We start from the raw sequence: 19704 nt of genomic DNA, 5'->3' as shown, positions 1-19704 counted from the left end.
ACTGAAGACGACTGCCATAAGATAAAATTAAAAGCCAGATGAAGAAATCAGAGTGAAAGGAAAGGAAAAAATATTCCAATCAAATAAGATCAAGGAGAAGAATTGTAAATGAAAGACATCTAAGTATGCTTCTTCCCTGTTTCTGAAGTTGGGCCAAAAATTTAATTAAGAGCTTCCTAGCGGCCAAAGCAAAAGGAACACAAAGTTGGTCAGGAAAATAATTTTTGGTTGTAGGATTTTTGCTCAATTTTCTCTAAGTCCACGTCTAAAACTCTCCAGAGCGTGGAGGTGGGATCGTGGTCTCTCTGCGTGGTGGGCTTGAGGGGGACCTCCACTCTGGGCATTTTCATCCTTTCTACATGCTCTCTGGTGAGCACACCTGCCATGCCCTGTTTTCCTGTTGCTTATCTGCTGCCACGGTGATGACCACAGAAGCGACCACACAGTCTCGGTGACATACGACATCTTGGTGTCACCTGGGCAGGTCTGGGATCCCGGGGACTCGTGTGTTCCGTGTCAGCCAGCTGTGGCCGGGCAGTTTTGCTCTTTCTGCTGGGTCCTTCCCCATCTGCAACGAGGGGCTGGCATGGCTCCGCTAAGCCTGGTTCTTGGACAATCGTCCCTGAGGACAGGGCACTGACAGCCCAGTGACCACGTGGGCACGGGTCTCTTTTAAGGACCGTGAGGCCAGGCTCGGAAGTGTGGTTGGAGTGTCGCGCTCTGGAGCTGTGGCCCTTTGCTAACGTCATGTCAGGGTGCCCGCCTCTGCAAGTGCCAGAGCTCTAGGGGACGGCCCCTCCAGGCCAAGCCAGCGTCACCCGGTCGAGCGTGGTGGGGCGCGGCGGGGCCCAGCGGACTTGCCTCCGGAAGGAAGGGGTGAGGCGACTCCTGGGCCGGCCTTTGCGACGCAGCCAGTTTGCTCAGACGCGGCGGGTGGTGGAGCTGTGTCCTGATGGCTTCCTTCCCCAGCAGTGACCCCAGAGGACGGGCTGGCCTTGGGCTGGTGCCACCAGACATCACCAGAGAGCCCCTCAGCAAACCAGCAAGAGCTCGGCAGGGTTCAGCATCAGAATGGCCCACTCAACAGTGACCAAAGCTGAAACCGTCCGGGAAGGCAGCAGGGGTCCCCTGGGAGCCCTCACCCCTGGAGACATCACCTGAGTGGCTGCCCCACTGCAGGCTGCCTCCCTCTCCTGGGGGGCAGGGGTGGGGGACACCGCACAGCCAGCAGGCGCCCTGAAGCACCAGGGTTTGATCCCGCTGCACTTTCCTTGGCCAGCACCCTCGCAAGCACGTGCTGGCCATGGCTTTCCTTCCAGGACAAGACTGTCCGTGCCTTTTCTGGCATAGTCTGTGACCCAGCTCCAGGCATAGACAAAGCCAGGGTGTCTGCGAGGCCCAGTGACCTGGGGAGAGCCATTCTTTCCTACTATACTGTGGGGACAGGAAGGGGAGGGGTGCAGGTGCAGGTGACGTGTTTAGAGAGCTCTTCCAGACCATCCTGGGTCTGCCTTGACTTTGGTGTTACAGTTTGGGAAGGGAGGAGTTCCCGCTGCAGCTCAGCAGTAATGAACCCAACTAGTATCTGTGAGGACGCGGGTTCGATGCCTGGCCTCGCTCAGTGGGTTAAGGATCTGGCGTTGCCATGAGCTGGGGTATAGGTTGCAGATGCGGCTCAGATCCTGCATTACCGTGGCTGTGGTGCAGCCCGGCAGCTGTAGCTCCGATTCAACCCCTAGCCTGGGAACTTCCACATGCCGTGGGTGCGGCCCTTAAAAAAAAAAATCTGGAGAGGGAAACAGACAGAGGCAGGAAGTGGGGGGAAGCGGGTTTCAGGAAGCCAAGTCATTGACCTGACGTGGCTCTTGCATGTCAGCGCTGGGATTTAGACCAGGGCCAGCCTTTCACAGCAGGGAGAGAAGAAGCGAGAGAAGGGGGCCGTTAGCATCAGTAATCCTGCTTCCTGAACTCTGATCTAGAGAAAACTGTGCAAATACTCAAGGGTCCCAGAAACCCGCCCCCCCACTCCTTCACTCCTGAATCAGCGCGGGAGGGACAAGCCGGGGCGGCGGGGGGGGGGGGGGGGAAGCAGGGGTGAGGCAGCCCCTGGTTTGAAAGGCTTAGGAACTAATCGAGAACCTCAGACGGGCGTCTGTAAAATCCAGTCCCTCCAACAGGAGGCAGGACAGCAGGTCCAATCGAGAGGCGCTAACGTGGTGATGGTACAGGCTCCTTAAAAAGCTGGGACCCGGGGCCTCACCAAGAACCTCTCGTTTCTGATGTGAGAGTTTAGTGACATGAAAAGTCTTCCAGTGACATGGCATCTGACTTCCGCCCCCGAGGACCTGCCTCAGGACCAAGCATGAGGGGCAAGGCCCGCTGTCCTGGTGGGGCGGGGGGCGCGGGCGGGACCCCCAGGAGCAGAGCTGAGAGCCTGGGGGTGGCGGTCAGCTCTGGTGAGTTTGGGGACGGAGGGGACCGGAAGTCAGGACCCTGGCCCATCCCTCTCCCCCTGCACGTGGCCAGCATGGCCTCGGGCACCTGTTTAGGTAGATGTGATCCCTGGCTGCCGGGGGCCAGGGAACAAGCCTGGCACAGTCCCGTGAGGACGAGGGGCAGTGCCCTCCCCAGTATGTTGTTGTGTGAACAACAGCACTGTCCCTGGACGCGTTGGTTCCAAACGAGGCATTCTCTCGGACGAATCCTTGAAGCACCCCGATCAGTTAGTTCAGGACTAGTTAACAACTCTGCCTCTGTACAAGGAGGTTTATTCTTAAACAGGGTGTCCTTTGGCTCAAAGGAGAAAAGATGCTGGACCACCTCCAAGTGACCCGGCAGCTTGGCTGGGAGGCCGTCAAGACGGGAGCTGCGCGGCGCGTTTCAGGAAACTCTCCCCAGGGACCAGGTGGGGCGGCGCCCGGGAGGGGCTGGACGCCTGGTGGGGTTTGTGCCAGGGTCCCAGGTGCCGGGCCCGAGGCTAAGTCAGGGCTTTCTTCCACCTGCTCCCGCTCTCAACAGCTCCCGTGCCGTCCTGGCCAGAGGAGAAGGAATTCAATCCTGTTCAGAAGACAAGGAAGGAGGCGGCCAGAAGCCTGGGGACAGTGTTGGGACACGGAGACACTCCCCGGGCTGCCACAAACCAGCTCTGCCTGTCGGCCCGGTGTCATCATGTGACGAGTTAAGGCGTTTAAACGTCCTTGGCCGTCTGCGGGCTCCTGACAGTGTGGCAGGGAAGGAGTGCGCCTGCAGGTGGCTCATGGCAGTTTCGGTCTGGTTTCTGTGCGGCCGTCCAGCTGGCACAACGCGCACGGCCTGACATCCCTGGCCAGGCGAGGCCTCACGAAGTGAGTTAGAGGGAAGGAACGGACCTGCGCTCACAGGTGACACACAGGACACACCCTCCCTCCCTGGGGGCCCCCGGCCTCACCTGCGGTCCCAGGTCACATGCGCCCGCTGGGCTCCGTTGGCACCAGAGCTACTTCAGGAAGACGGAAGAGCCTTTTCCCCTGCATTTCAAGGAAAAGCTATTAAAGAAACTCTCACACAAATAAATCCTCGCCATATGGAATCTGCATAAAACCAAGGAAGAAAAGTGGGATTCTGGAAGGTTGGTTGTGAATTTCTGGGAAGGTCGGGTTTCGGGGAATTGGGGTGTATTGTTCACAGTGGTTGACGTGACGGCTTTATACACAGCAGCAAACCCAGCATGACTTGTACCCAAGATCAGCAGAAAGGCGGGGTTTCCACGTCCACACTGAGTAACAGACACCAAGGCCAAATCACCGAAACGTCTCAGGGAAAGACGGAATACAAAACAGGTCAATCTAATGAATAATTTTCAAAATTAAACTTTTTCATTTGAGCCAATCACAAGCAGGACGCCCCCTGGGCCCCCAATGCAGTCTATTAGGAGAAGCCCAGAAGGACGGGGCAGGTGAGGGGACAGCGTGAGAACTAGCTGGACGCCGCAGCCTCAGAGACGGGCCGGCCTCTGGGGCGAGGGTCTGGCTCCTTACTGTCCAGGGAGCAGCCCACCCTGAGCCGGCCTGCTCCGGGCTGTCGTGAGGCTGAGCTGCTAAAAGGGGGGTAGGCCGTCCCCCTCCCCGGGGCGGGGGCTCCCCAGTACACTTTCTCCTTCTTTCTTCTGCGACACCCTGTTTGTAAACCTTCCAGATTCTGGGTGTTGTCCCAGGCTCACCACATGCAAAGGCTGCGGAAGCCAGGTTTCCGCTTCCCGACACACGCCCCCAGTGTGAAGGCGGGCCCATCACCCCGATCCTCTGAGGCACTGCTGCCCCCTTTTAGGAGTCAAAGGCCCTAATCACAGAGCTTCCACGTAAATGCAGACTTTTTTCTCTTCCCATGGTTTAGTCTTTGTTTTTTGGCCGTAGTGTGCACGGCCTGACCTGGGAACTCAGGTCCCAGACCAGGGACTGAACCTGGGCCACAGCAGCGAAGGTGCTGAGTCCTGTAGCCACTAGACCGCCAGGGAACTCCCTCCTGGGTTCATTTCCATCATAACTCACTAGCTGAATTTGTACTAATGTATTCATTTGGTGCATATGTATTGCCTATTGTGTGTTGGGTGCAGCCACGGGCAAAACAGAATAAACCTCTTCCCTCGTGGAGCTCCCGCGCTGCCAAGAGACAGATGAAGAGCGTGAAACGGCACCAGGAACAGGATGTGGACACGACAGGGTCCTCGAGGCTGGGAGGGCAGGGGGGTGGGGGCTGGGAGAGTCCCCACCTTGAACGGAGTGGCCAGGGTACGGCTCACCTCCAAGTGCAGCTGGGCGAGGACCAGAAAGTGGGGGGTCCGCACGGGGATGGGGGGCTTCCTGGCAGAGGGAGGGAGCCCGCAGGGCAGCAGGGGTGAGAAGGAGCAGAGAGGAGGAAGCCAGGTCGGAAGGCGAGGCTGGGAGGAAGGACAGGTGTCCGGTGGTTCCTTTTCCTTCTGGGAGAAAGAGGAGCCAGGCCAGGGGTCCCTGTGCATTGCTGAGGATCAGCTTTGGGGCGGGGGCCGGGGGGGCACTGAGCAGAAACAGAAAGGCTGGTGCAGGAGCCCTTCCAGCCCTTCCAGCCACGGGGCTGGGAAAGTGGCGAGTGTGAGGCCTGAGGTCAGCGTGGATGGCAGGGGCCCTTCCCTGGAGGCTGGGTGTGCGCATGAGACGGACAGGGACCGGGCAGGTGCCAGGCTCTCACCTGGGCCGTGGAGGAGCCGGGGTGGGGGGTGCTGGGGCCGGGCCGCGGGTGGACCAGGAACCCCTTAGAGATGCCCGTGAGCCATCCTGGGGCGGGAACGTCCATCGGCATGTCGAGGGGATGGGAGAAAGAAAGGGCTGAGGACGGGTAAGAGGCCAGCGGCCGAGAGGGCACAGCCAAGGGGACTGGGCGTCCCGGAGGGCGGCCACACGGGGGAGGGTCCGGGGGAGGGAGGGCCAAGGGCACCAAATGCCGTGGGCACGTGCCGTAAGAAGAGGCCCGGGAACTGATTGTTACAGAAATTACCTGGAAATTCTGACTTATTTAAAATACACTCAGGGGGTCTCCTCCAAACAAAGCCAGAGCACGGAACTACCATCCGCAAAACCTAATCAATAATCAACATGTAAAAACTCGTTTCATAAGCAGAGTAGTAACATCCAAAAAAGGAAAGAGTATTTTCATGCCATTAGCTTTTAAAAGTGGCATCTGGGGAGTTCCCACCTTGGCTCGGTGTTTGACAAATCCGACTAGGAACCATGACGTTGCGGGTTCGATCCCTGGCCTTGCTCAGTGGGTTAAGGATCCGGCATTGCTGTGAGCTGTGGAGTAGGTTGCAGATGCGGCTCGGATCCCGCGTTGCTGTGGCTCTGGCGTAGGATGGCGGCTACAGCTCCGATTCGATCCCTGGCCTGGGAGTCTCCGTATGCCGTGGAAGTGGCCCTAGAAATGGCAAAAAGACAAAAAAAAAAAGTGGCATCTTGACAGAGCAGCACAGTCATTGACAAAGCTCCTATGCCTTAGAAACAAAATCCTGGGGAAGAAGGTAAGTGGACAAAACTCTGAAAATTTCCACTAATAAACATAAATTCGAAAAGAAATGACCCATGGGCAATGTCAGAAAAATGACCTCTGGGGTCAAAAATTCTACCCACCCCTAACCCTGAGCCACAGAGTCTGAGGAAAGGCAGGGGGCAGGTGGTCTTCCCGGGCCGGGGAAGGGGGGCCGTCCCACAGATGTGCTGTAACGCTGGGAGGGCAGGAATTGGAGCAAGAAGGCCCGCAGGGGCAGGGAACCTGGCAGAGGAGAGTCTCAGGTGCAAACGACCCAGGTGGGGCCTGGTCCTGGCAGAGGCTGAGGGCACCCCCAGAAAAAGAGGCCCAGCTGAGAACTTGCTAGAACTAGAAGATGCCAGGACCCCAGGCTCTTCACAAAATGCACAAAACCAAGAGCAGATTTCAGCTCCAACCAAATACAAGGGAAAGTTGCAGGGGATTCAGAAACAGATGGAGGCCAATAATTCATCATTAGAAAATTAAAGCTTATATTCAAAACCACGAGGAAGAAGCTAACACAGCTCACAGCTAATTAGCTCCACGGAGGAAAGGCCCACGGTCTCTCAGAGAGAGGGTCACACCAAGACAGGCCCATCGGCTGAACCAGGAGGAGGGCCTGGCTTGTTGGTGTACAAATGATCAACAGTGACAATTCCTAATCAGACGTAGAAGTGAGCCAAATGCGGGGGCAACTGGTGTGTCAGAAATAGAAATGAAAACACAGAAAAAAATATATTCTGGGAAGATTTTCCTGAAACAAAGAAAAAGCAAGCGTGCGGATGTAAGGGGACTTTTTCCTGTTCCAGGAGTGACCAGTTCACAACCATTGATTACCGAGACGTATCGGAAGTTCCCGAATTTCCAGGATGAGTCACATTGCCCGAGCATCCAGGCAGAAAGCTAGACATCGCAGCTCTAAATCGGTGACGTCCAGGGGGCATCGGAATGGGACCCCTCCCGGTGACACTCAGTCAGAAGATGGGTGCCAGGGGCCGGGAAAAGGCGCTCAGCGGCCAGAACGCCCTGCAGAGGTGCCCTCCCCCACCAGGGAAGAATTCGGTCAACAGAGCCTCCATCGGGCCATCTGGGCAAAATACCTGATGGCAAAAATTCACCCATCAGCACTTCTCAAAAAGAAAACCCAAAGCAAAAAAAAAAAAAAACAAAAAAAACCTTGATGTCAAAAGTTTAGTCATACAGCAGTTGAATCAATTAAAAAAAAAAGTATGAAAAAAGGATGCTGGCTCTATTTGAATACAGAAAGGATGGCAGCTAAACACTACACAACCACGGACACAGGACACAAGCAGAGGGAGCACAGGCCACTCTGAAAGCGAGACAACCTGCCAAGGTGGGCGGGGAAGGAAAATGGGCGGGAGAGAGGCACGCGCAGAGCAGAATCCAATCCTTCAGGTTATAACGTGACAACTTTTTTTAATTTAAAAAAGAAAGTCAACTGTCGTCCCGACTTCTGAGCTTCTTTTGATCCTTAGAATTTTTAGGAACTAATTTCACTCATGAAATGTATGCATTGCCTTCCTTTTCCTCTTTTTTCATTGCATACAAGTTCCATGAAATCTAATAAATGATGTCTTTTTTCAATGATTTTACAAAAATTTCTATCTGCTCTGACAACAGATGCACTGAGAAACCGCTGAAATGATGCTGACAGTTACTTTGGAAAGAAAAGAAAGTCTTCCAAGCCGTGGCCTGGCCTGGCGTCCGCAGGGCCCCCCGGAGTTTCTTCTTCTTGGGTGTCAGCGTCCTCGTCCCGGTGCAGACCTGGGCATCCTCCGGGCTCCGCTCTGTTGAAACCATGAACCTCGCCATCTCCAGCCGGTTGAGACGCTACCTCGCCGCCAAAAGGTCCCGGGTGAAGGAGCTGGCCATTATCCCCGGGGCTGGTGACCACCAAGAGGCCGCCTGACCGCATTGCAGTGTTTGGAACAAAGCAAAGCCCACGCAGGCTTCGGCGACGTCATTCTGATTCGGCCGCAGCCGCCGGGCCCGGGAGCCCCGCGCTCCCCTCCCCGCCGCCTCCCCCGGGTGCTGGGAACAGGTGACCCTCCCTTTGCACAGGACACGCTCCCTGCAGACCCCTGACTCGCACAGGCTCTGCAGGGGCGCGGGGGGCTCCAGGGGGAGGAGACGGCTCACTGGGCAGATGGCAGGCAGTCCAGGAACAGGCCACCGTGTGGGAGCTGTGACACACCCTGGGCTGCAGCTTCTCAGCTGGGACACCCCAAGGTGAGCCCAGAAGGACAGGGGAAGGGGATGGGTGCAGGGAAAGAGGGCCCGGACAAGGGAGAGGCTTGTATCTCCCACATCAGGAGCTGGATCCAGGCACCCATGACCATGAACCCAAGAGCCATTCGTTCCCTTCGGCCACAAAAGTCCTACAAGTTGCAAACAGAAACCCATCTTCTGTGAAACTGTGCTTCCAGCTCCCGCCTTAAGGATGGCCACGGGCTTCCAGGAAAGCTGTCTGAAGGGGGCCGATTCAGCTAGAGATGGAACAAAGTGACCCGGACATACACAGAATTTTTTCCCATGTAGATTATCACAGAACAACGTTCAGTTTTTTTATCTGAAAATTATTTTCATAAAGATTGTGAATTAAAATCTAGCATTTCCTCCAAACAGACTATTATTTATTTAATAGACAATAGTCCTGCTATTATTTATTAAATAATCTACAGTTTCCCTTACTAATTTGAATTGAATCTAGAATCTCTAGTCTCTGTTATTAAAATGCTTTTTGTTCACTCCTGCATCCCATTGGTTCAATGCTATGTTTTGGCATCTGAAATCACACATTTTCCCTCTTGGCTCTTTTTCCTGGCTATTCTTGCAACATAAGTGCACCTGTCACACTCTCTGGTTTTACTGATCTTTTTTTTATAATGATTTTTATTTTTTCCATTATAGCTGGTTTACAGTGTTCTGTCAGGATTCCACTGTACAGCAAAGTGACCCAGTCACACGTGCATGTATACATTCTTTTTTCTCCCATTATCAGGCTCCATCATAAGTGACTACATAGGGTTCCCAGTGCTACACAGCAGGATCTCATTGCTGATCCATTCCAAAGGCAATAGTTTGTGTCTATGAACCCCAAATTCCCAGTCCATTCCACTCCCTCCCCCTCCCCCTTGGCAACCACAAGTCTGTTCTCCAAGTCCATGATTTTCTTTTCTGCGGAAAGGTTCATTTGTGCCGTATGTTAGATTCCAGATATAAGTGATATCATCTGGTATTTGTCTTTCTCTTTTGATTGACTTCACCTAGTATGAGAGTCTCTAGTTCCATCCATGTTGCTGCATGTGGCATTATTTTGTTCTTTTTTATGGCTGAGTAGTATTCCATTATGTATATATACCACATCTTCCTAATCCATTCATCTGTCAACAGACGTCTGGGTTGTTTCCATGTCTTGGCTGCCGTGAATAGTGCTGCAATGAACATGCGGGTGCATGTGTCTTTTTCAAGGAAAGTTTTGTCCGGATAGATGCCCAAGAGTGGGATGGCTGGGTCATATGGTAGTTCTACGTATAGTTTTCTGAGGTACCTCATGCTGTTCTCCATAGTGGTTGTACCAGCTTACATTCCCAGTTTACTGATCTTAAACTTTGATTCAGCAATGACACAATACAACAATCTTTCATCATAGTAATTCACCCGTAACTTGCATAGTCTGCACATAGAGCAATGTCTGTGAAGTGTTCCAAATCCATGATCTTTCTTGATTTTTCACAAGCGGTGCGTTACCCCAGCCTCCTTTCACAGGCGCGGAGACGTACAGAGAGGCTGGCCGAATCACCTGTGTCGAACAGGCCAGACTGCTAAGTGGCAGAAGGCAAGAGGACGCAGGCCTCCAGCACCGGTCTGCGGGCCCAGGGCGCCCCCTCCTTCCCTGCCAGCCTCCGAGCTGCTCGGCATCTCGCTGTCCCTGTGTCTCTCTCTCTCTCTCTCTGTTTTCAGCTATACAGCAGCAGCACATGGAAGTTCCCAGGCCAGGGGCTGAATCCAGTCTGGAGATTCCACCTCCTCCACAGCTGCAGCACGCTGGATCCCTAACCTGCTGCACCACAGCAGGAACCCCACATTGCCTCGGTTTTGGTAAATTGAACCTGCCCGTGGGCGCAGCTGCTCTCAGGAGTCCCTGGCGCAGAATGAAGGCCCTGAGCCCATGTTCTGTGTCCCCCGCCCTCCTCCCCAGGCACGGGTTTGGGTTCTGTGCAAACCTCCCCCACCCCGCGCGTCCAACCCCCCCAAGGCTCAGGGTACCTTGCAGTCACTAAGTGGATGCTGAAAGCTGCTCAGCCATCCCAAATCTGTCTGTCTCACAGGAAAGGCAGCGAGGAGACTCCGGGCGGTTGGCAGAGCAAATTGGAGCCTCGTGTGCCAACTCTCTTCCCACTTGCACATATATTAGCGAGACTTGCAAAGCGGTCAGGCCAGCGTCACTAATCCAGCCTCACAAAGAGACCCTCATCTTAAACCGAAATGGGAGAGTCCAGACTTCACAGCTGTTGTTTGGCGAGGATGTACCCTGAATTCGAAAGGAGAAAGGGAACCCTGGCTTCGGCGTGAGGATTTTTCAGGACAATTCCTCTCCAACTGCGACAAGACAGGCTGATAAAACCCGAAGCCCGGAGACTGTCTAAGGCGGACACACAGCGTTGGGCCGAGGGCAGCCCTTTGTCCGGGTGGCTGGGAGAGAAATGTTCTCTGTCCTTTATAAGTTTGTGTTTGTGTCCAGAACGTGTGAGTTACATGGCGACTGACTATAAATCGCCCTTGAAACAGGCTTGTGATGAGACGTCCAGAAGCGCCTGCCTGCGTGGGGGCGGCTCTGACCGGGCAAGGAGGTGGGCGAGGCCGGGAGAGGGCTGGGCACAGAAACCTGCCCTTCGCTCCTCTCCGCCCCCCCCCCGCCCCCCAGCTGTCCTCTTTCAGAGATGAAGTGAAACAGAAAACACGCAAAACGTGTCTCCCAGGTGAGGCTGCAGAGGTCATTCACCGGCTAAGGAATCGCCCACCTGCCACGTCCTGGGCGCTGGCCCAGGCTCTGGGGACGCAGCGCCGCTGCTTGGGCCCCGACCCTGCTCTGCGTCCCCCTCACTGGGGCATCCCTGCCTCGGGGCCCCTCTCCCATCCTAACTGTAGTAACTGAAGATGCAGCTCTGCCCGGAGGGTCGGTAAGGCGGCCCCCGGGCCCACCCACCGCAGACCCGGATCGGCTCCAAGGCCACTGGCCACTGCCCACATCTTCATCGGGCACCGGAGCTACCCAGCCAGCCGTCCTGGACGGAGCCCCAGGGCGTCCACGGCACAAACACAGGTGCCCCTTAACCCCCGGAGCCACGCCGTCCCCATCCCACTGTGACACTGACGCTGCCGTTTGGAGGGGCCGCCTTTGCTCGGGCTGTGGACCCAGAGCTCCACGCGGCCGTCTCCGTGAGCGCGCGCTCAGCCCCATCGCTCTGGCAGCAGGTGCCCTCGTCAGAGCGGCCCGAGGTCGGGAGGTGAAATCCGGTATCTCATTGACAACTGTGTGCATGCGCGTGCACGTGTTCACGTATCTCACCGACAACTGCGCGTGCACATGCACGTGTGTTCACCTGTGACCTGTCCAGCACCACCCTTTCCAGAAGCCCCGCCCCCTCTGCCATCACGTGGCTGTGCCAGCACGTGCTGCACTGGAGATGGGCAGGCGGGACCCAGAAGTCCCATGGGGGTGCATTCCCTTCTCTCCGGCGCCCCTGCCCTGGGCTGGGCGTCTCCTGTGGGCAGTGCGCCTGCCTGAGACAAAGCCAGTGCAGAGGGGGGCTGGACCAAGTCCCCACTCCCCCACCCTGGGAGCCGGCCGGAGGTGACCTCTGCGACGCACAGCTGAAGCCTCTGGACCAGGGCAGCGCTGGCAAGGAGCAGGACTGGCTCCGAGGTCCAGGCTGTTCTATCAGACCCGCTGCGCAGGGACCTCGTCCTGGACTCCATCACCCAGAAACGCCATCACTCCCTAAATAACGCGCCAGTCCTCCAAGGGTGCAGGGAACACAGGGTAACACACAGAGTGACTGGCTCCAGCTTGAGCGGCTGGTCTGAGCGTGGGGCTGCGTGCAAACGCCCCGCCCACCTGCTCCGCGCCCCCCCCCTCCCCCGCCCCGTCTCCCTGGCTCCCTCCCTCTCAGCCTCTCATCCTGACCCTCAACTGCGGGGCCTCCGGGGCCGTCCTGGGCTGCCCTCCCTCTGAGCCCCTCCCGTCACCATGCGCTGTCCTGGCCTCCTCCTCTTTCCGGAATCATCATCTAAGTGTCAGGGCTCCAGCCCAGACTCTGCACCAAGCTTCAAACCACCCGCAGTCCCCACCCACCCCTCCTGTGATGCGTCCAAGTCCAACGTGGCCACCTCCCCTGACCCCAGCCTGCCCCCCTCCTGGCCTCACTGCACGCACTGTCCCGCTGTTGGAGCCAAAAGACAGCTGGTGTCGTCTGTGCCGCCCCTCCAGCCCTGTCAGTGACCTCCCTCTGACAGCGCTAATCCCCCTCCCACACCCATCTGTCTGGAGCACAGCCCCCACTCTCACCTGTGCTGCCTGTGTCACCTGTGCCGACAGCCCCCCCAAGGTGTCACCCGACTGGGGAGGCCTGGGGAGCCATCCTTCCCTGGGCACTGACGCTCGAGGGAGGGCACTCCCGGAGGGCACAGGGATGGGCTGGGAAGGAGGTGCGTCCTCAGAGACCCCGGGCCTTGGACCCAGACCCCAGCAGCGTTTGGTCTGCAGACCGCAGGCGGGCACGTCTTCAAAGCGCTGCGAGTTCAGCCCCTCCCGGCCTTGGCCAATTCCCAGTGGGCCCTGCCCTTGTCTCAGTGTTTGCACAAGTGTGGGCTCTCTGACCAAACATTTCATTTTGAACAGTGGCCTAAATTCACCCCTAAGAGACGACATGCAGCCCACGGTTTTCAGTCTCTGAACTTCGTGTCTTTGGACCCAGACTGGACCTTGTGCAACTTCCTGCAGGACGTGCCATTACCCCGGAGGGAAGGGCCCTTAACCCCCACGCTCAGCCTGCCCTCAGCCGCAACACCCGACCTCCCAGAGCCCCGGCCCCTGAACTCTCGGTGCCCCTGGGCGATTTGGGTTTAATGGCAGTGTTTGCAAAGGCTCCCCAGGCAGCCTCAGACTGGGGGCCCGAGCCAAGGGCGTGCCGGGCGCCCGGCTGCTGCCTGGGTGGGGCCCTGTGTTCAGCATGCAGCCTGGGAAGCTCTGAGCAGCCCTACTGGGGACATGCCTTCTAGACGCCCGGCTCTGAGAAGGGAACAGAGGAGGTAGTGCCCAGACTCCCACCTGAACCCGGATGCTGAGGGTCTGACATGCGCCGGCTCCCAAACCAGCACCCAGCCTGCATCCTGGAGCGGGCAGGAACAGGACGCCCCGGCTGCGGGCGCCGAGGCCCCTGCCCTCCCAGCGCTGCGCTTCGCCATCAGTAACCACAGCGCTTGGTCCAGTGGTTCACTCCTGCTCCTGCTTTAATCAGCTCCTGCCGGGTACCGGTTACCGTGCTGAGTCCCGGGAACCCAGTGAGAGAAAGTTCCCAGCGGGGGTGACGGAGGGGAGCCAAGACGGAGTCCAGGTCCGTTCTGGGTGGCAGACCCTCCCCAGGGCCGGGAGCTTCCCAGGATTCCCAGGGCCACGGAATCCTCAGGCCAGCCCCACGGACTGACCGAAGACCATTTTCGGGGGGATAAACCGAGGCTTAGGAAAGTTAAGGCCTGGGTTCCCGAGCCAGGAAGAGGCAGACCGGCATTCCCACATCCAAGCCATGGGGTTAGGAGCCAAGCTCCTAATCGACAGGACCCTGGTGCCCGTCGCTGACGGCCGGGAGCTCCGGGGGCCGTGGCGGGGGGCAGCCCCCGGCAGCAGGTTCCTATGAAGAGGCTCCCCACATTCTCTGCCCGCTGAGCCCTCGCCACCTGCCCGCAGGATGTCTGTGCTTGTGACACTGCCAGCAGCCGCCAGGCTCCCAGGCCTGGTCCCCCACTGCTCGGCTCCCTGCCCCCACCTGCAGCCCCCTGACTGGACCCTCCAGCCCTGCCCACCTCACCATGCAGCCCTGCTGCCCGCAGGGCCAAAGCCCTGTGGTGGGGCCTTTGTGTGAGGTGCTGCTTCGTGGGTTCCAGTCAGAGGGCACGGAAGGAGCACGCAGCCTGCTTCCCGTGGAGGCAGGGGCTCCGTGGTCCGCACGCATGGGGACGGGCTGAGGGCCCCACCCGGCCTCCTGGGGAAGGGTGCTGGGCGGCAGAAACAGAGGCAGCAACAATGAACGCTGACCGGGCCGGGCCTTTCAGCTCTGCCACCTGAGGCGTCTGCTGGAACCTTCTTTCCTTCCTCAGTGCCTGGAACCGGCCACCTGCTGCTCACCTGTAGGTGCTCAATGCCCGCGTGCAGGGCAGCGCCAGACGGCAAGTGTGGCTTCCGAGCAGGATCACAGAAAGCGAAGCTGAGCCGGGCACTGTTGGCTCCGGGGCAGAGCTCGTCAGGGCACGGGGTCTCCTCCCAACAGCCTCCCCTCAGAGCGGCGACCCCTCTCCCTGGGTGAGCCCCAAGGGATCTGTCCCCAGCCCTGCTCCTTCCCACGTAGCTGGCCCTCCGGGAGCCCCCTGCTCATTCGCCTGGTCTAGGAGGCCCCTCCAGTCAGCTCCCCTCTAATCCATCCCTGCAGGTGCCCCTGGGATCCAGGCCCCATTCCAGGAGCTGAGAACGCTCCCGGCCCCCGGGCCAGGCTCCAGCCTCTCCTCCTCGCCCACCCACCCTGAGCCCTCGCAGCCCACACACAGCTCCACGCCCCTCATCACATTCTGCTTACTCTCCTAGCTGGTTTCTTTTCCTTCTCCACTGGTCTGTACACCTGCATCTCCTCCAGGACGCTGCCCAAAACGTCCCTCTTCTGAGTTCTAGAATATTCCATGCCTGACCTGTGGCAGAACTCACCACATCCCTCACCCGCGCAGACCTGTGTGTGTGTCTCCTCTTGGACCAGACATTCCCCATAACAAGGACGAGGACTGTCCACCTGTGTCCGCCCAGAATCCGGACCTACAACCAAAACGTGATATGCCTTCCGTAACTATCTGCAGAGCGAGCAAACGAGAATGCCACCCCAGTGGAGGCGTGAACCCCTGAAGGTCCATCTTATTCTCTCACAGAAAGAATAATCCCCAGAAAGGCTGCTCTGGGCAGCGGCGTCCTGCGTCAGCCAGGCCCCTTCCTCCCATTGTGAGATCCCTTCTGGTTGGGAGGGGGTGCCAGGGCACCGGGCATGCCCCACGTCTAGTTAAACCACCACATCCACGCTTTCCAGCCCAGACGACTGGCTGGGATCTACACGTACAGTTTGTATTATTAGAGCCAGAGCTGCTCTGGAGTTCCCACTGTGGCTCAACAGTAAGGAAACTGACTAGTATCTTTGAGGATGCGGGTTCGATCCCTGGCCTCGCTCAGTGGGCTAAGGATCCAGCATTGCCATGAACTGTGGTGTGGGTCACAGACGCAGCTCAGATCCTGCGTTGCTGTGGCTGTGGTGTAGGCTGGTGGCTGAAGCTCCGATTAGACCCCTAGCCTGGGAACCTCCATATGCCGACGTGAGGCAAAAACAAACAAACAAAAAAAAAATAGCTGCTCTTATTTTTCTACAGAAAAGTGTAATACGGGGTAGATTTTTCAGAGTACATTTCCTCCACAGAACAATCCCTGGCCTGGGGTTGGGCTCCCCTTGAGCTGGGTCCTGTCTGCTCCCCAGGCCAGGCTGCAGGGCAGAGCTGGTTCGGCTCCCCCATCCCGCCCGCGGCCCCCGCCGCCCCAGGGCACCTGCAGGGACCTTCCCGAAGCCCCCTGTCCCAGCCCCCCGGCCCCCTTGACCAGCATGCCCTGCTCAGCCCAGACTAGCGCTGCGGGGAGGCCAGAACAGAGACTCCAGACGAGAGAGCTGTCGGGAGGCAGAGCCCAGGACAGAGGGCTCCGCGTTCCCCTCGCGGCTGAGAAGGGTCTCGGGACACCCAGGAGCACAACGCTCAGCGAGGTTCTCCAACAGCGGGACGTTTGCAGCAGAATTTAGACGTTGTCTTTATCGGAGAGGGTGGGAGCAGCGCCCTGGAGTCCAGTGGGCCTGCCCTGGACCCCCGGGGTCTGAGGACACTCTGCGGATGGCGGTTGTCATGGTTTCAGGGTACTAGCATTTTGCACACCTGTGCCACACGTGGGGCTCCCCAGTCCAGGATCTGGGAACCTCTAGGAGGCCGTGGACAGAGCCCCCCACCCCCAGCCCCTAAATCACCCACAGTGAAACCCATGGTTTCAGGAAAAAGGGTTTGCGGAGCACAAGCCGCGCCCTGAGCCCCAGGCTGCCTGTCGGTGACCACTCTTCCTGAGGAAATTCCAAAGCCACCAACATCCAGGGGCGGGTTTCCTCTGCCCAGGAAAGCTGCGGGCTGGAATGCAGAACGAGCCGGGCTGGGCACGGCCGCCTTTCCCTGGGAACAGGTTGGGCAGCTTTTAGCAAATCTTCAGAGGGTCCATCTTCAGACGCGCCCCCGGGGAGCCAAGAGCATCGTGTGTCCTCAATGGCATATGCTCACGGTTCCGGGACTCCCAGCCCTCTGGGCAGGACAGTGGCCTCCCGACCGGTGCAGGGCCTCGTGGTCACTGGGAAACGCCGCATGCAAGGCAGCACGGCGGGCGTGTTGCCTCATAGGCTGTTATCCTGCCGTCTGTCTGGATTGGGGGCGAGCCCTGGGTTCTTACAGATGCCGTTGGGGCGGGGAGGGGGCGGTGGAGAGCCCGTGTCAGGCACGGCAGGTCTCTCGCGAATCCCAACAGATGACTCTCACAGATAAACGGACACACAGAAACCGGACCTCACCTGCCCAAGGCCACGGGCTTTGAGACCGGGTCTCAGATCCCAGAGATCACAGGCTCTGGGCTGGAGAGACAGCGGCCCGGCCCTCTCCTTTCATCCTAGAGGTGAAATTGCCCGGGGCCAGAAGCAACTTACCCCCTGCAAGTCACCCGTGTGCAGGACGGGGCTGAGAGGGCGCCCCCCAACCCCGCCGGCGCCCTCCCCGCCCCTCCCCCCGAGCGGAATTCCAGGCATTCCGCGAGCAGCGCCCACCTCCTTATCCGAGGGTGTGTTGAGGCCACTGCTATCTCTGCCTTGAGTTTCAGCGACACAATCTTCCATCTTCCCGTCTTTCTACCACTGCAAACTCCCGTGGGCCTGGGGTGACAGCGCAGATAAACGAGGCTGGGGGCTGGAATCTTTGGGGCTTTTCTCTGCTCCCCCCCGTGGCCAGCAGTCACCGCATGTGCTTGTTCTCATTGCCAACAGGAGGTTGTAGTCAGATCTTACACAATACGTGACTATATGTGTCACGTAACCTCTCTCTTTTAAAATTTTTTATATTTAAAGCTTTTTAAATTTGAATGTTATGGAAGTATCGTGGGTTTATATAAGTCTTAGGGACCCTGAGAGGCCAGGACAATGGTCTAGCCCTGCCACTGAACTATCAGGTAGCAGGCCCCTCCTCCTGTGAAGAAATGATAGTTTCAAAGGGTAATTATCAGCCAGCACCGCAGAAAGAGTTGCTGCTATTCGGGGAGAAATCGGAATTCTAGTCCCGGCCTCACCTCCTAGGCCTGCAGGAGCCTGGGACAGGTCATTCTACGGTCGCGTGGCCTCGGGTCCCATCTGGTGAGGGGCGGCCGGGCTCAGGGTGAGCTAGGACTTTGACCCGCAGGCCTGTGGGTTGGTTAATATTTTTAAACTATGAAATTTCACCTAAAGACTTAAATCTGGCTTCTCTTTTAAAAGAAGGAGAGCTCGGACACACAGGCCCTTCCCTCCTGCTCCATCTGCCTGTGCACTTGGCCCCTTGACCCCCAAACCCTCGCCAGCGGGCCACACACCCTCCCTGGGGCTCCCGCAGGCAGCGTGCGCCTGGGCCCGCGGCGGCCACAGCACCTGCCATCCTGGCCAGAGCTGCGTTCCTGGCTCTCGGACTCCAAACCAGATGGTCCTTGAGCCACACTGTGCCAGGCCCGCTGGAAAGCGTGCACCCTTGGCTCTGGGGATGTAGGATGGCACAGGCCCACCTAAAAGGAGAAACGTCACTCTCAGAGAAATATGTGCCCAGTCTTTGCCACAAGGAATTCAACCATAAAAATGTCTGCGTGCGCTAAACGGTCTGTGCTGAACCGTGGAAACGAAACCAGGAGCGTCTCAAATGACAAAAACCAGGACGAGCCAGGCTTTGTGGCTCAGCATTCCTCCAGGCCTTTCCTCTGCCCATCCTGGAATAATACCCCGCCTGGGACAGGATGGAGGCCGGAAGGCAGAGCGGTACCCACAGCTCCCACCCACCTCCGTCTCCCCCGCCACACCCGCTTTGCCCTCACGGCTCTGGTTCCTTCTGGACGGAGTGGTCTCGGGGAAGGTGAGCCGGCGGAGTGGGCAGCCGAGCATGTCCAGGGCCACGCTGGCCCCTTTCAGAGTCGGCCCGGGCTAGTGGGGCTGGGAAGGCGACTGAGCTCTTCAACCCCGTATTTTACGAAGCGACTCCTAACAGTTCGGAATATTTGAACGGTTGGATTTTACAAGACCTGGGAGCTGGGGCCTTGGAGGAAAGGGCAGGTTTGAGATGAGCCTTACACACGTCTATAAGGAAGAAAAGAGCCATCTGTGTGCATTTCTTTTCCCGGACTACCCTCCTCCTGTCCGATCCCTGCGGGCACGTGACCGTCTATGCCCATCCCCTTGCGACCGCTTGGCCAGCTTCCGCTCGGCAGAATGAAGCCCTGGCCGTGTTGCGTCTGCCACACTGATCGTGAAACACGGAAACCTGGGGCAGCCAGTGCTCTCGGGGGTGGGGGAGAGACGGTCCCTCCTGGCTTGCTCTGCTCGGATCCTGGAACGTGTCGGTTGCAGAGGGTGGAGGAAGAAAGACGCCCCGATCCGGTTTTTAGTGCTTGGCCTAGAGTGAATTTATGTCCTCCTGTTGGATGCATTATTGAGGCGCAGGTTGTAAATTTTTAAACAAAATGAATAATGCATTTGGAACCGTGTCAGTGTATAGAGCTGTTCCCAAGTAATGAAAAAAACAAAACTCCTTTTGAATTAACACACCGTTTTGGTTAAAAGACAATGACTTCTTCCTTTTAAACACTCCTTTTTGTCTTGTGTGTGAATCTGTGGACGGGCGTCCATGCCGTGGAAGAAAGTGGGGGGAGAAGGGAGGGAGGGAGGGAAATAGAAGACGAGGGAGCAGAAGGAAGGGAGAAAGAAAGAAAAGAGAGAAGGAGGGAGATTTGAACAGAGTCACTCGGTTCCTACACGCGGACCTGGCGGCGGCCTGCATGCACATGCGTGTACACGCGTGTGTGTGCGCTGGTGTGTGCGTGAGCATTGGGAGGAAAGAGGGACGGACTGAAACAGAGGACGTGACTCTCAGCTCCAGATGACACGCTACACCGTGCGGCCTCGGTGACCCCAGCCCCAGGAGCAGACCCTCTGCTGCCCTTCCCCCCGCCCCCCGCGCCCCGGGAATCGTGGAGCCCGGCCCAAAGCTGCAGGGCCCGGCCAGCCTCTTCCTCGCTGCCCGCCGGCGTCG

The 19704-nt window shown here is 57.8% G+C and overlaps 1 long non-coding RNA gene across 1 annotated transcript; it reads right to left on the bottom strand.

The window, feature by feature from the left end:
- LOC102166504 lies at positions 1799–19251 on the bottom strand. The gene is made up of 3 exons (XR_001301501.2): positions 17211–19251; positions 12629–15139; positions 1799–3506 (listed from the first exon to the last, which is right to left on the bottom strand). It is a non-coding gene; the product is annotated as an uncharacterized LOC102166504 (long non-coding RNA).

This window comes from Sus scrofa, chromosome 1 (assembly GCF_000003025.6).
Source record: "Sus scrofa isolate TJ Tabasco breed Duroc chromosome 1, Sscrofa11.1, whole genome shotgun sequence".
Taxonomy (NCBI): Eukaryota; Metazoa; Chordata; class Mammalia; order Artiodactyla; family Suidae; genus Sus; species Sus scrofa.
Note: the sequence above shows the minus strand (reverse complement) of the source record. Positions and strands in the feature narration are given on the sequence as shown.